This window comes from Electrophorus electricus, chromosome 12, assembly GCF_041902795.1.
Source record: "Electrophorus electricus isolate QZ-2024a chromosome 12, ASM4190279v1, whole genome shotgun sequence".
Lineage (NCBI taxonomy): Eukaryota > Metazoa > Chordata > Actinopteri > Gymnotiformes > Gymnotidae > Electrophorus > Electrophorus electricus.
Window position 1 is genome coordinate 3,241,586 of NC_137508.1, and position 15,915 is coordinate 3,257,500.

Below are 15,915 nucleotides of genomic sequence, written 5' to 3' on the forward strand. Positions count from 1 at the left end.
TTTGGCTGGGTCCATCTCACTCAAAAGACTTCGTACCCAAAGGTGATGATTAAATCCATGTTGTGTTGAATATAGCTAGCCAACGTTAGTGCGAGAGCCGTGTGCAGTCGTTAAATAAATAAAATAAAAATAAAAAAAAATAAAGCGCACGACCATCTCAGAATTCACAAGCGAGATGCTTGGGTGAGGTTACGCAGAAAAGGAGTTTAGCTTCAAGTCCAAGATGAGTTACATACAGAAGTAGTTCACTGAAACTAAACTAACATTACAGAAGGAGAACAAAATACAAGCTTGTAACCACAGCAGGGTTTGGGCGGGAAGAATTCAGTACACGTAGTTTTAGACTGGGGAGGCAAGTGTAACAAACAGGCAGCACAAGGACAGCCGAGTTATTCCTTATAGCAACACCAGATGCATACAATGAGGAAGTTTATCATGGCCACTTCGCAAAATATCTTTAGAAATGACCATTTAAAAAAAAAGAAAAAAAAAAGAGAGAGATACACAAGCATACATTTCTGCTAGTATCCACTCCATTTTCATTTATGCCTACATACACTCATAAGGTCAATTGCTTGGGCAGGAAAAAGGCTTGGATAACGTGACTGCACAGTGCATGAGACCTAAAAGAGGCAGGCAAAAGCGAGCGAACGAGAGAGAGAGAGAGAGAGAGAGAGAGAAGCCATAGTGGCCAATCAGTGCAGACTCCTGTCACCATAGCACTGGTGGCGGGACTCTTTGGGGCGTTTTAATTGGTCAGGGACTGCAGATGAGGCATGCTGAGGTGCAATCACAAGAGCAGTGAGCAAGCCAACAACGGAGCCAGTTTTCCTGTCAAACGCGGTGTGTGTCCAGCCGCCTCCCACGCCTCGCTCCCACACACACACACACACACACACACACACACACGCACGACTGCCTCACTCACGGCTCTCCCAGGGAGGCGCTGTCACAGCTGGCCAGGCCAGCGCAAAAAGCTGTCTCTATAAAAACCTGAGTCTCGACGCGTCCAAGAATGACTTCTGAAGTAATTGAGAAAGAGAAAGAGAGAGAGAGAGAGGTACACACAAACACACACACAGTGAGAGAGGCAGAGGCACACACCCCCACACAACCTTGTTTTCTGTCAGTTCTTTGTTGTCTTCTTGGCCTGTGTTGAGGCACTCCCACCCACCGCCAAAACAAGAATGCCTCTTTCCTCCAATTAAAATTTCTTTGGCTCAATTTTGCCCCAACTATCTTTTCAGGCTGTCGGTCACTGGAAGGCCTCTCTTCTCCCCTGCTTCTGCCTGCCTGCCTCCTCAATTCATTTCAAGAGTGAGCAGCAAGCACACAAAAAGTCCCACCAAGCACGAACTCTCCCGTGTGCACGCACGCACACACACACACACACACACACACACACACACACACACACACACACACAGGGCGGGCAGGACTGCACACAAACCCTCATGAGGAACGCGCATGCCAGGTTTGAGTGAAGGCCGCGTTGTACGCAGGGGGTCTACATGGAAAAGGAGACAATATGTTTTTAAAAGTAGGGTACATTCCGCTAGCGCCCCCCCCACCCCGTTCTCCACCGGCAGACAGCACAGCGTGCCCCGAGTAACGGATCTCAGCATGTACACCTCATGTTCTCTCTAACGTGAGTAACATCTACGCTGCTCTGTCAGGAGCCTGGACGGAACAGTAGGGGACTCGCTTAATTGGAGCATGAAGGGGGGGTGGAGCTGGTTTTAGGGACACACTCCGCCTCCTGGCAGGGCTGATAGTGCACTGTAGCAAGGACAGTGAGCACACACACCAGGGGGAAGAGTGTACCAACATCAGTAAAAACACTGCACTTGGATGTGGACAGGCAGACAGACAGCAAGCCACTTGCACATCTGTCAACAGTATGTCAACACAAACACCAGGCGTGCATCACGCAGCTGTAGTGGCCAAACAATCACACACACACACGTTAAAGGTTTTGACCAACACTTCTCACTGCCCCACGTGACTCATGGTGCCATTCAGCGGTGGTGCCCTTCATCACAGCACAATGTCCCAGATGTTCCCAACGATGTTCCCTCTGCCCATCACCATGGGCCATGCCACCCGCACACCAGAGTGAAGATCTCCTCACACTGCCAGGGGGCATTCCCACAGTACACCACCACCACCACCACCACCTAGCTCTCAGCCCACCAGTGTTCATGCAATTCAACTTGTGTTAAGGTGGAGGTGGGTGAGAGAATACGACAGAGGCAGCGTGAGAGACCTGACAGCTCTCCAATTGGCTGACGGAGCCATCAGTCATTTTGGCAGCAGCCATTACATTCCTGATGGACTTGTACTCAGCAGTTCTGGGTTCATTTTGTTCCGCTGAGGTCTAGGGGCTAACGGAGCTCCAGGTGAGAATTAACACCACGCGCCCATTGCATGCCCCGCCCCCGCCCTGTCAGAGTGCTCAGCACAGAGGCCTCGGCTTCACATGCAGGCCCATGTTTGAGATCCGGTCTCAGAAAAGCACCATGTGAGTCAGATTTACAAACAGGTGTTCAGAGTCCGGGTGGGCGGAGGGTTTGAGGACAGCATGCTAAATCACATATGCTGCAGATACCTGCTGCAAAACAAATGGCATGCACACGCACCAGGGCACAGACCCCATACGTATTCAGCTGGCTCCGGTTCTGCATGTAAACAGATGGGTCGCTGCTCCACACTGCAGCTTGTTGTTTTGTTGTTGTTGTTGTTGTTGTTGTTGTTCAGGAGGGTACACGTATACATTATTTTGGAAGGCTACACGGACACTATTTTTATTGCTGCGCTGCGGATTTATCGTTTGGAGGGAGATGGAACTCGCAATTTATCAGGGCGACCAAAAGCAGCAAAACAAATCAGGGGTTTTATTGGCTGTGAGCGAGTCTTGGTGCGGATGTCCGGGCAGAAACAGAGGGCAAAATGGAGTCACAGATCTGAGAACAGCAGGGCGCTCGAAGGCCCAGACTGGAGTGATGTGCCCTTACGCCACACAAATCAAGCAAATCAAGATAGCCGTTATCTCCCAGCCTGTCCCATCACTGTCTGCGGGACGCTGTCAGGATCTGCACGCTGACAAACACGGACCAAAGACTGGAATAAGGAAAGGTTGCGACAAGCCCTGTGTGTGTGTGTGTGTGTGTGTGTGTGTGTGTGTGTGTGTGTGTGTGTGTTGGGGGGGGGGGTAAGTTAAGGGCAATGTTTGGTAATGCTCAGGGTGAGTCGAGCTAAGCACAAACACACTACAAGTTCCTGAAGAGGGATTTCAGAAATAAACAACATGGCCCAATTAGCCAACTGCAACACAGGAGTGTTTGGTAGCACAGAGGGTCAGCTAGTTCAGCTACAGAGGTGGACATTGTGTTTGTCTGTCTCTCACACTGCTCTCGTAAAAGACAAAGTCCAGGTCAGAGTAGACTGTTCAAGCTGGACATTAAAGAACAAATCCCAATGGATCAAAACACATACCTCAACCCATCAACAGAAATATCATTCAGTTCGCAAGTCACTGGCCATAAAATAAAATCCCCATTATGGCATTAATCAGATCTGAGAGATAAAGGCACTTATTCTGTAGGTCAACCAGCTCTGTCATTACAGCCAGAACCTGAACAGAGATACAGGGGAATCTCAATAAGGTCCCCCCCACACATACAGAGAGAGACAGACGGCAAACAAAAGCTCCAATTCAGTAAAGCCGTATGCTACAGAGGAAGAGGAGCGCCTCACCTCCTGCTGAGGAAGATGCTCTCCTCCAGTCCACCTGTCAGATAACGTGCTGGTTTCTCTGGATGGATGTGATCGCTGGAGATCAATCCAGTTCTCTGTAATGAAGACAGAAAGGACAGCGAGGTTAGGCTCTGACTGATGACTCGCTGTGTAGCTGGCCCACCACAGTCAATATTTGCTCTCCCCTTCACTTAGGAGGGAGGTGTGTGTGTGCACGCGTGTGTTTGCTAGTAGTGATGGCTTCTCCTCTAGCCTCTGACCTAGAGATAACTTCAGCAGAGAGGAGTGGAGAACTTTGTGTTCATGTAATATGTATCTACAGCTAACCAGCTCTCTCTCACTCACACACACACAAACACACACACGCTCTTTTCTGCAGTGTCGGAGGTAGACAAACTCTTTCTCTCCGCCATGCATGCTCACACAGGTGCCCTGAGCCCAGCAGGGACAGGAGACAAGTCCAGGACCGAGGACCCAGGACCGAGGACCCAGGCCAAGGGGTGACGGGAGAGAAGGCACAGCCACACTGCTGGTGCTGAGGTGCATATACTCTACTCAGAACTCAGAAGTGAAGGTAAAAAGATGGCTGTGACGAATCTCTCGACTCCTCACCGCGCTTGTGACTGAAGGAGACAGCAGCTCCAACACAACCAGCCAGCGCTCGTGGACACCCCGGTGTCTCCGAGAAACGCGAGACACAGAAGATACAGGAAACAAACTGAAAATGAACGTGAATGAATGTTTCGCAGGTATGGTGCTTTGTGCACAGTGCTTAATGCGCATTCATTAACATTCTCTTCTCCAGCCTAGTTTAAGGAACAGACAAAGAGAACCACACTAGTTCAGGCTTGTGCGGTGGGATTCTGGGAAATGTGGAGCAAAGAGTACGGGAGCATCTTAATTATCTTAATTATTAATATTCATTATCTCTAGCTAATCAATGCTGAGGCAGCAAAGCTACTGAAATCAAAATGTTTGATCGATACCAAGGTTATCATGCGCGTGTGCGTGTCTTGCACTGCAGTGGAAGAAAGGTGTGGACAGAAGAGAAGCTCAGTTCCAGTTCTCTCAGAAATTGTGATTATCTACATAATACCCAACATGCATCTGGCATGGGAGCAAGAGATCTCCCATTTAGAGACAAATGGGGGACAGAGGACAAGATATGATGGAAGACAACAAATATATGACAGGATAGACACAGGAGAGGCCCGTAGTACTCAATGATGCAGAATGAGGCTTTAAAGTTTAGTGGTGCTCGGGGAGACCGACTTCTCCTGTGGTGTGACCAGTAACTCTCAACCCACCCCCCACCCCCCCACGAGCACAGTACAGAGACCCAGTAACAGCTATGGTTCCCCCAGTAAGCTGCCGGCATATGTTTTTTTTACATTTATTTTGCCTCTCATTTTAATCGCAGGTCGAGTCTATGACTAACAGGAGGTTTGGATGACACCCCTATTACTAATAACAAATGTAACCCTGAAACTTACTTGTTATTCTGTCTGTGAACTGCAAGGACAGATTAACCACTTAACGCTAAAACGGTGTCTAAAGAAGCGTTCACACATTAGAGGTCTGCTGAGACTCATTACACTGTTCTGATTTATATAAGCACATTTGTGACTCAGTGACTCAGGAAATTTGCAGCCAGACTAACTCCTAACAGGCGGGATCTTGTGAAGGACGGTGGTAATTTGTCGCTCCTGTTGTAACGCGCGTGCAGATGTAAATGTGAAGCCAGGAGGCTGGGCACGACTCCGGTTCGGCGCGGGCTGCAGCTCGCCGTGTGCCTGTGGCGTCCGTGCGCGTGGCAGTCTGACAGGGAGGGCCTCACAATGCAGAACTCTCATTACATTTGCATGCACAGTCTGACTTGGGCTGCTATCCAGACTAGGCCGACATGGTGGAAATGCCAGGGCCCGAGTGTTTACAGCTTCAATGCGATCCAGACCGGCTTTATTCGGAATGATGGAGGTACCTAGAACATATGAACGTTCAAATCTACCAGTGGACTCTCTCATTCAATTCTCATGACATCAGGCACAGGACTTCTGGTGAGGGTGACACCAGCTCCAAGATGACAGAGCACACATGCATTAGACAAAGAGGGGTCACCATGGCCACAGACAGGTAACACACAGGAGACATTTCCCCCCCCCCCATCATGCATGACAGTGGAGTGAGTAGAGAAGACCACCACCACCACACAACCAGGGACACACATGGGAAAAAAGGTGAAAAGGTTGAGATGAGTGTGTGGAGAGAGAAAACCTGCCACATCAACCAGAAACCCCCACACGGACCACGTTGGGTTGGCCCAGTTTCAGTTTATACACACCCAAGGCTTTATTATCGAAAACAAGGTTTATGTCTGTGGTGTTCATCACAAACACAATACAAGCCCAATTTGACATGCTCACATTCTTCTACTACCTTGGTGGAGCTACAGAGCTGTCTATCTAATTTAAGAGCACTACTGACCTAGCAAAGCCAGCTACGCTGACCAACACACAGCCTTTTATATCCTCTGCCAGCCCTACTCTGCCTCCGATTGGCCAGAAGCAGCCCAACTCCGCCTCCAATTGGCCAGAACCAGCCCTACTCCGCCCCCGATTGACCAGAACCAGCCCTACTCCGCCCCCGATTGGCTAGTAGTACTTATTGACTTTGTTGGTTAGGAGTGACGGTTAAGGTAAGAAAATCAGGGTCAGAGCTAATCAAATCAGACACAGGGAAGGGGCGGATCTTCACAAAATGTGTGTGTGTTGGGGGGAGGGGGGTTGCCACCCACACCCAACGCCAGACGATCAGAGGCCTTTCACGAGTCTAATCAAGCATTCACGGATCGAGATGCGATAATGACCGCGGACGATGGTCAAAGTCCGTTCTGGCGGGAATCTACTGCCCCACATTGCCCCCTGGACCGTACCACACCCACGTGGCTACGGGGTTTCTGCGTGTGGCTGTTCTTCACGCAGCGCCAAGAGCAAACGCGATCTGGATGGACCCGCCGCAGTGTCACATCACAACGGATCCACCACAAGCTTTGTGAGGCCCGACAGGCCACAAGGAAGAGGGAGGCGGGTTTTTCCCCTGCGCCTGCTGCCAGAGAGAACGCAGCCTCCAGTACTCCGATAACTGCCAGGCATCTAAGAATCTGCAAATAGATTTTACTGAGCTCAGTAATAGCCTTGAAAGTAATAAGGCAAAAAAAAGGTTGTTTAGAAGCTTCAGTGTAATGGAAGGAGACCAAGATTTTTCCCTGCTCACTCACAAAAAACACTTTTTTTTTTCTTTTTTTTTTTTTTTATCGGAGACGCTGCTTAGATATAAGTGAATGCATCAGGGTGCCAAGACAAAATAAAGACTCCTGGAAATGGCACTTTAGAAAAGATAAAGGCCGCAAAGCATTAAAAGGAAAATTTTAAAATGGCAGGGCGATGAGAAAATAAAAGCCACTCTCGGCTTTTCCCCTTAAGCGGAGGCTCCGTCCGTCCGTCCGTCCGTCTAGTCAAACTACAGGACAACTGCTCAGGGCGACTGTTTCATACACTGTAGGCCAAACATGCTGTGGGTTAGAGCTTCATGGCAGGATGTAGCCTAGGGCGGAGACAGAGCGTCCCGTGTCCAGGACCGAGACCTCTGCCTCACACCACTGCCACTGATGGCTGGAGCGATGAGCTTAACCCAGAGGTGCCCAGGTCTCTTGCTCAAAACAGCACAGGCATGTAAAAGAGCAAGTTCCTAGAGGCACGTACACGCGGAGCTTCACGGGTCAAGGTGTTATAAGCCCAGCTCAGGGGTGTTACAGTAGCGCCGTGTGTCCTGTGAAGAACAGGCAGGCGTTAACGTAGCTTCTAAAATCAGGAGACATCAACTCAAGAACAAGATGGCCAACGCTACAGCTGCCCTAGTGCCGCAATGTTCTCTCCACCAGAGATCAACACGCTCGTACACACAAGCTGCACAACGGGGCAGGATTAGACAGAGGAGTCTATCAAAGAGCCATAACAATGGCTGACCTCCGACCCGGGTGTCTTTATTGACTCGATCAACCCACCCTTTCCTTCCAGAACGTTCCATTAACTTGAGTGCCTTCAACCCCATCGCCACATTTCACGCTCTCTAAAGCCCCACAGAATCAATGCTCGCCGGCATGTTACGACCCCGGGAAGACGGATCCTCAGGTACGAGGCAGAACACACGCAGTCGTCTAGAACACTCCGTTTAACGACCATTTCAGGGCTGGAGCACGCACGCGCACGCGCTGTGGTATTTTTAGAGACGTAAGCACTTGCTCATCACTTGTGATGCAGGCACTGCTTTAATTTCCAGAGAGGAGAAAAACTAAAAGGGAGAAATGGAGGGACGACAATGCTGTGAGTGTGAACAGCTCCAGTGCAACAACAATGATACAGGCAGGCAGTGACTAATGGGGCCTCCCGCCCAGCAGCTAAGAGCTCCATTCATTCAGCCCTGCACACTACTCGCTTCATTGATTGTGCGTGTGTGTGCGCGTGTGTGTGTGTGTGTGTGTACCTTTTTCCCCCGAAACACACACACACACACACACACACACACACACACACACACACACACAGTGTGTATGCTGTGTGTAAAGGAAGCTCGGCGTGAGGAGCGGGGATGCTGGGATGCTCTCGCTCACATCGCGCTGTGCACCGCGCCGAGCTCCTACGGGACACCATCACAGCTGCTGCGCTCACGGCGTGGGTTCAGATGTGGCGAGAGAGAGAGAGAGAGAGAGAAAGAGAGAATAAAGACAGAAATGAAGGAAATTTCTCTTCTGTCCATTACAGTTATTCCAGCTGTTACATGGGCCTCAGTGCAGTGGGGTTTAGGTTTCCACCCACAAATGCTAACGTCGCGAGGCAAAAACACTTCCACCGCAGCCGTCAAATGCAAATAGCCAGAAATGACTCAAAGCATCTGACAGCCATTCGGAGAGAACACAGCCAACTTTGTCTGGCTGAGATGAACACTTGCTAAAGGCACTTCCCGGCCAGCACGGGGGTGGGGAGGGAGCAGGCAGCGAGGGCCTGAGTCAGTGCGGGAGACAGCAGGACAGGCAGCCCAGCGTGCAACTGCTGAAGTCAGGACCCTGGTCGCAAGCTACCAGCAGCTTATGATGTACATGACCCGACTGTCAGATTACTGGGAGTGTTTGGTAACGCGTTTGGAACACACTTACACGTGCTTGAAATGCTTCAAACGCAAGCGTGTCGTAAAATTTTTAAAACGCATATTTTATTTCTATCAAGAAAACATCTCCAGTTCCAAATCCTGTGATTTTAAAAAGAATATTTTTGAAGGTCCTTTTCACCACTATAAAGTGTAGAGATGAATACGGTAGTATTGCCTGTGAAGTCTCATCTGTCCTAACCCTGGGGTGTGTGTATGTATAAACTCTCAGGGTCTGGAGACAGCACCACAACAGGAAGAACTTCACAGATACGCATGAACTTGTCAGCAAAGCCCTCACACGTGTAGGAGGCCAATGATATGATCCACACCACAAATCCTTACATTTGAGGCACTTTGTGCAGTATGAAACTAAACACTGATGAAAATAAATGAACGCAATTTCTGTTTTAAAAAAAAATACACCAGATTAAATGAATGCAACAAATCAAAAGATTAATGAAATTCTACAAATACACATTATGTGCCACCCTGTAAACATGGACAGGATGGAGCCATAGATAGTGGTTCCGTACAGAGCCGGTCTCATGGGAACAAGGCTCGTGTTCTCCCCCGGGTATGCGGGTCAGCACGTGATGACACTCCCTGTGCCCTGCCTGTCCCAACGTCACGGAGCACAAATGACATGTTTTACCCAGGAGGCCAAGAACCCTAAACGTTACTGTTCCTGATTTAGCGCAGTCAGGTGAGTTTTAGTGTGGAATCGGGAGGCTTCACCCAGGAACGACGAAAAGTCAGAGAGCGTGGATGTCCGAGGAAGCGGAAATGAGTGGAGGCTGGAAAAGGGGGCGTGTGTAGGAGACGTGCCAAACGCCAGAGCCCCAAGGCCATTCCCACACACACACCTGCATGGCTCATACCAACACAAACACACGTACTACATTTAGAGAGAGAGAGAGAGAACGCAGAGCATTCACAGCACAGCAGAGACTGGGGGAGAGACGGTGTGTGGTGGTGGGGGGGTGAGAGGTCGAGACATCATTCCCCAGCAAAGAGGTCATTCAGAGGAAAAGAGAAATTGGGTGGGAGAGAGAGAGAGGGGGGGGGGGGGGGATAAGTTGGAGTGTGATGGAGACACATAAATAAGGGAGGAAGCTTCCAGACTCATCTGTTTGTGACTGTGAGACTGGCCCTGAGTACTCACTCTCTCACTGACACACACACACACACACACACACTCTCCAGATGAGGCCCCTGAGAGGGTGCTGGGAGCCTTCATTACAGCCACAGCCTCAGACAGGGAGGGAGATGTCACCCCCACACAGAGGCTTTGAAGCCTCAGGAAACGCCCGTCTGAGTGACATCTGACCCATCAAAGCCAAGCATGGCCATGCGATCAACAGGACGCTGCTCCTGACAGAGCCTCGTTAGTCAGGGCGGAGGGCCAGGACTCAGTAATCAAACAGGCTCGCTGCCCTCTTAGTCCGCCCCATTCAAATCACACCCAAGGGCTGCGATGCAGCTCGAACCCACATTAGCATGTAATTCATTAGAGAGGGGCAGTCAGACGACGAGAGCGAGACACAGACTTCACACCTGTAGCAGCGATGCCGGTGTGTGGGCATCCAGGGGCAGGGTGATATTGTCTATGCTGCAATACCAGCCTTGGACAGCATGCCGTGGGAGGGGCCGCACGATGCAGGAGGAGGAGCCGCAAGCCGGAGGGAGGAGCGTGGGCCAGGCAGGGGACAGGACAGCCCACGGGGCGGAGGATTACAAATACTCAAATGTTCATTGAGGACTTTGGCGCCGCCTGCCCAGGTCCTCATATTCGGCAGCAAACACAGGCTCCCACAGGGCATGTTTACACACGGATTAATGCTAATCCAGGTTAACGCAGGAGGCAGGACACACACAGAATTGCGATCAAGCACAGAACAGAAAAACAAGAACCAACAAACACAGCTCCACACACACACACACACACAAGGAGCACATCAAAGCTAAATGTGAGTGTGTGTAAGAGAGATTAGGGAGGAATAACCCCAGGACACTCCTGAACGGCCTGCTACCATTTCTGTTATGTTTTGTGCTGTAGAACATGACGCAGCCTGCAGGACAGAGTGTGTGTGCGAGAGAGAGATGCAACTCTGCACAGACAGGAAGTGAAGCTTAAATTATGAGACGTCTGCCACCCTTGCGTCCAGGGTCCAGGAGCTAACGGGCGCTTTGACAGGGGACCAGGGCTGAGTGTGTGTGTGTGTGTTTGAATGAGGGGAGGCCTTATTGGGCTGCACTCGGTCTGCCCAGGGGGGTGGGGGGTTCAAACGCTCGCTGGCTCACGCGTGCACATGCACAATGCTTTTTCTTCCACACATTACAAACATCTTTTCTTTTTTTTTTGCCCTGCACTGTGCTCAAGCTGTCAATGTCAAGAAAAACTACACGGTGCATACAAACCATGCGCGCGCACACACAAACCCACCGCTCCCTTCCGAATCACGACAGCAGAGCAACTGCTCTCCAGACAACCCTGGCAGAGGTCCTCTCTCCTGGGCTCAGGAGGGGCACTCGTCCGAGCGAGCCCGCTCTAGAGAGAGCAAGGAAAGAACACACGACCGAGGACACGACTCCCAGAAGCAGTGCGGCTCTCTCACGCCTTCATCCAGTCTCACATCATTACCCTGCTGTCTCACTGCTTGTCCAGTACTCCACACCACGCCATAATATAGCAACGAAACAGTTAGTGCTTTATCTGTTAATGTCACTTATAGGAGGGCTATAGGCAAGCTGAAACAAGGCAGAGGTACTCGACACGGTTCCTGGAGAGGACATTAGACATCAGATATTACACATTAGATATTAGACATTAGCATTATCTATGGTTTTCTATTCATTAGGTCCTACAGTAGTGTAACTGTTCGGGGGTGCGAACTCCCAGCAAAGTCCCCCATGGTCTATCGTCTCCTTAAGAGGACGGCATTCTGATACTGAATCACCATCATGTTTCCTGAAATGCATTACCACTTATCTATCATGGCTTGGGCACGCACACGCACACACACACACCCACACCCTCTCCTAACATTTACTCAGTTTCAATTCCCTGTAAATTTCGCTTTCATTTCCACTGGGGAATCTTCTGTAGCGTTTCCTGTCCTGCAGTCTTGATGTGATCAGCCTCTCATTCTTTCAGCCTCAATTAGTCCTGTGAGGGGATCGCCATAGCAACTAAGGAGCTATATTACATGAAGGGGGGGGGGGGGAGGTTGGGGGCAATGTGATGGAGTGTTTGGCATTCAGAGCCGAACAGATTGAGATGTTACACAGGAGGGAGCTAATTCAAATTACTAGCAGTGTAGCACTTTGAGAGAGAGAGAGAGAGAGAGAGAGATGAATGACAGAAGAACTACATCCAACATGACGTTCAGATAACTGCATATGGTGTGAAATCAGGGCACACTCAGGTCCTGCGCACCGCGTTAGCTCTCAGACGGGACCTCCTAACATGGGTGAGTACATCTACTCCTGTGCCACAGACATGACTCGGCACACCCTGCAGAAACGTCCTGTGGACGTCGCGGATTAGGCCGGTGGTTCCAAACGTCTCACCTGGTTTGGTTTACCTTTACCGCTGGGTTAGACAGAAAGAGCAGGAATACCCCAGACAGGGGCACAAAACAGTGCCATAGTAGGGGTAATAAACTATGGTAAACTCACTCGCAGATAAACAGTGGTTCAGTGGGAGCTTGTAGCTTTTATGAATTGTTGCTGTGCTGGCAGCAGACTTGTAACTGACCTCAGAACAGCTATAATGTTAACGGCGGTTAACTAGAATGGAGCTGGGGCCTATAAACCTGACACGCTCTACCCCACACCACTGCAGCTCAGGGTCCTGTGTGTCGCTCGGGCAGTTTCTGATAACAGTGCTAAAATGCTTCTACAGCCCAACAACATGGCTGCGCTTAGGGGGAGGGGGGGGGGGGGATGACAATGAAACAAGCAATTAAGGAAATTCCTCCAAATTCCCAAAGATCCAATGGACATGAGGTATGTTCAGGAATTATCCGTTATCTAGCCAACACGGTTTGTTCTTCTCTTTAGCTTTCCGAGGTCTGTAAAAAGATTCCTCTGAATTCTTTGTAAATCTATTTGAACGGTCAAGCACAAAATCAGCTCATTCACGTTTTTATGTTTCTATGGCATCCATACTGAACGCCAGCACCGTCACTCAGTAGGCAAACCAGCGGCTCCCACCGAGCGCGAGGACGTGCCCTCTATAGCCTGATTTCACGCCACAGCGGAACACAACAGTGGGCTTGGAAAATGTAGCTTGCAAAAAGAAACCAAAACAAGCAAACAGACGACTAGATGGCCAGACCACTTTTCCCAGGCCTCCACATAAGTGCGTACGCCACAGACACACACTCACAATGCGCAACACCGATAACGACTGGGCGAGAGTTCTGCTTCATTTCCACCAGGCTAACGCGCTTCACAATAAGTTCTGTGCACTCGGGCTAAGACCACTTTAATTGCCCACTGGAGTGTTGAGCCATTTCCCCTGCTCACGGACACAGTCACAACACAAGCACATCTCCAACCGTACTGTCACGGACCGCAGCGGAGACGATGCCGCAGGCTTCCGGCCATGGGGAGTCGGTGGGTTTTCTGGACATTAAAATAACAATAATTAGAGAGAAATTGATTTTTTTTTTGGGGGGGGGGGGTGTTCATCCATTATGAGGCTGGCCATTACTCTTTAGGTGATGTGTTGCTGATGTGCTCAGTCACACACAATGAGATCAGTCACTCACTCAACACACACACCACTGCAGCTTTGCCACAGTGAACTTGACTGTTAAAGTCCCCAGTGCTAAAGTCACATGAAGGGTGACAGTGGTCCATGAACTACATTTTAACCAGAGCAAAAGCCTACTGTTCTAAAACGTCCTCTATTTCATGTAGCTCTGACACACACACACACACACACACACAGAGCTCAGTATCCATTTCATTTCAGCCCTGGGCCCGATATCTCCCCATGCGCCATGGCATTAGTCAGCTGATATCGCGCGGCCTAGTTAGAACAGAGTTGTAAAATAGCAGTCAAACTTCCACCACAGTCTTCATCGGCGCTGCCACCACTCATCACACTCCTGTAGATTAAAGAAGCCATAAGCAAAAAAGCATCATCAGGCTTTCCAGACGGACAAACTTCCCCATCGCAGCTCGGATCCGAGCTTGCTCTGCGCTGTGTGGACAGGACACAGCGGACGCCGCCTCTCCTCTCCTCCAGAGCCGATGTCTGCAACCCACAAATCAGGTCGTATAAACCTCCCCCCGCCTCACACACCACAACCGAAAACGGATGAGCACGACTGGTACTAAAACATCCCGAGATCTCAGAGATCCTTGGCCCAGACGAGACGTCCCTGAGAGGGAGATGGATGTACAGCACCACCAGACAAGAACGAACACGGGGGGGGGGGACGACAGACACACACAGAGAAGGTGGCGTTCAAGTTCATGAATTGGCACTCTCCTTCTCTAAATTTCACTGTAATGGCCCTATTTAAAAAAAAAAAATAATTTAAGAAAACAAGTGAAGTCAGGAACACCAATTTTGAGAATGACAACGCTTAAGAGAACGGTGATTGAAGCGCGAGCTCGCAATAAAATGCAGAAGCCAGTGCAGAAGCCAGTGCAGAAGCCAGTGCACTGTTCACTCATTCACTGTTCGGTACTTCCACTGACAAGTTTACATTACAGAGGAGAACAAAAGGTTTTGGGGGTTTTCCCCCTTCTATACACGAGCATCACATGACAACCTGCACCAGATAAGCCTCTTCCACAGATACAAACACAACAAGTATGCGTGCCAGAAGTCAGCGAGCATGCCTGCTCAGGCTACCTGACGCTCAGCAACCAGAGCAAGACAGACAGACGCACCGACCGACCCATGAAAAGAGAGATTCTTTAAACATATCCTATTATGAAAACAATTGCATCCAAGCCTGGATATTGCTACCCTTCACTGAGCAGATTTTTTAAAAATCTTTCCCCGTTTTTTTTTTTTTTTGGCTTCCTCACTTCTGTCGTAACCATAAAACGTTCCGACTCCCGCCAGCCTCTTGAGCTGCTACCCTCGGCGGTGGTGGGAATTAGCCGTGGCGTACCGCGCCACTCCTAAATGCGCGCGGGGCAGGCTAACGCCACGCTTTCTCCTCCAACGGCTCCGCTCCGCGCGCTCGAACAGCGGGCCTGCAGCCACCGACGTCAGCGCTGACGGAACACACACGAAGCCCGGCGACACGCCCGACAACTCCGCTATTCTGATCCCACCTCCCGCTGATGTTCTCTCGCTCTGTACACAAGGTTGTCACATGCCATCCCACTCCTTCTCCCCCTCCCAGTGGGTAATCTCCCTCTCAGTCAAGGAACTGCCGCTCTCCTGGGAGGAAGTAGCTTGTGAACATTCCTTCACACATAGATGCGCACCTCCAGCACAGAGGGCAACAGACGCTCGCTTGGTCTCCCTGAGCGTTTCGGCCCCTTTATCACTCACAGTCAGTTTCCCCACTAAGCACTTCCCTTGCCCGGCGGTCTCTCTCCTCATCCGAAAGGTCGTTTGCGGACCGAGAGCTCTCCCTGACGGCACCCCCTGCTAGAAAAACGCAGCACAAGACACAGAAGAATCCAACGAGAAAGGGAGCAGGACACATGAGTGAGACAAAGCAGTGTGTCCTGCACGAACGGCATGTCTGTGCTCCCCTCTACCCCAGAGCAGCTGTGGGCTTCCACCGCACGCTGCTCTATAGCTGAACGCCCGGAGCCTCTGTTGGTCCATGCAGGGGGTCTGGCTACACACACACCAGAAGGCAGCAGAATGCCATGTGGACTCCAACACCCGCCCACTCCGCCGTGACCTGTAGAGCGGGCGGCCCGGCCCATCTGCGATCTCTCCACTCAACACCTCTGCATTAAGCCCCTCAC

The 15,915-nt window shown here is 50.4% G+C and overlaps 1 protein-coding gene across 6 annotated transcripts in view; it reads right to left on the reverse strand.

Moving 5' to 3' along the window:
• Positions 1-15,915, reverse strand: part of ndst2a (N-deacetylase/N-sulfotransferase (heparan glucosaminyl) 2a) — a 75,371-nt gene that overhangs the window by 22,380 nt on the left and 37,076 nt on the right. For 4 of the 6 annotated variants that reach the window (XM_035531383.2, XM_035531384.2, XM_081725131.1 and 1 more), the window contains one exon: positions 3,757-3,851. The exons of 1 other annotated variant lie outside the window; for it this stretch is intronic. The gene's annotated coding sequence lies outside the window, so the exon portion shown is untranslated. Of the gene's footprint in view, positions 1-3,756; positions 3,852-8,425; positions 9,830-15,915 lie in introns of those variants that run through there. One more of the 6 variants, XM_035531385.2, reaches the window with a different exon arrangement.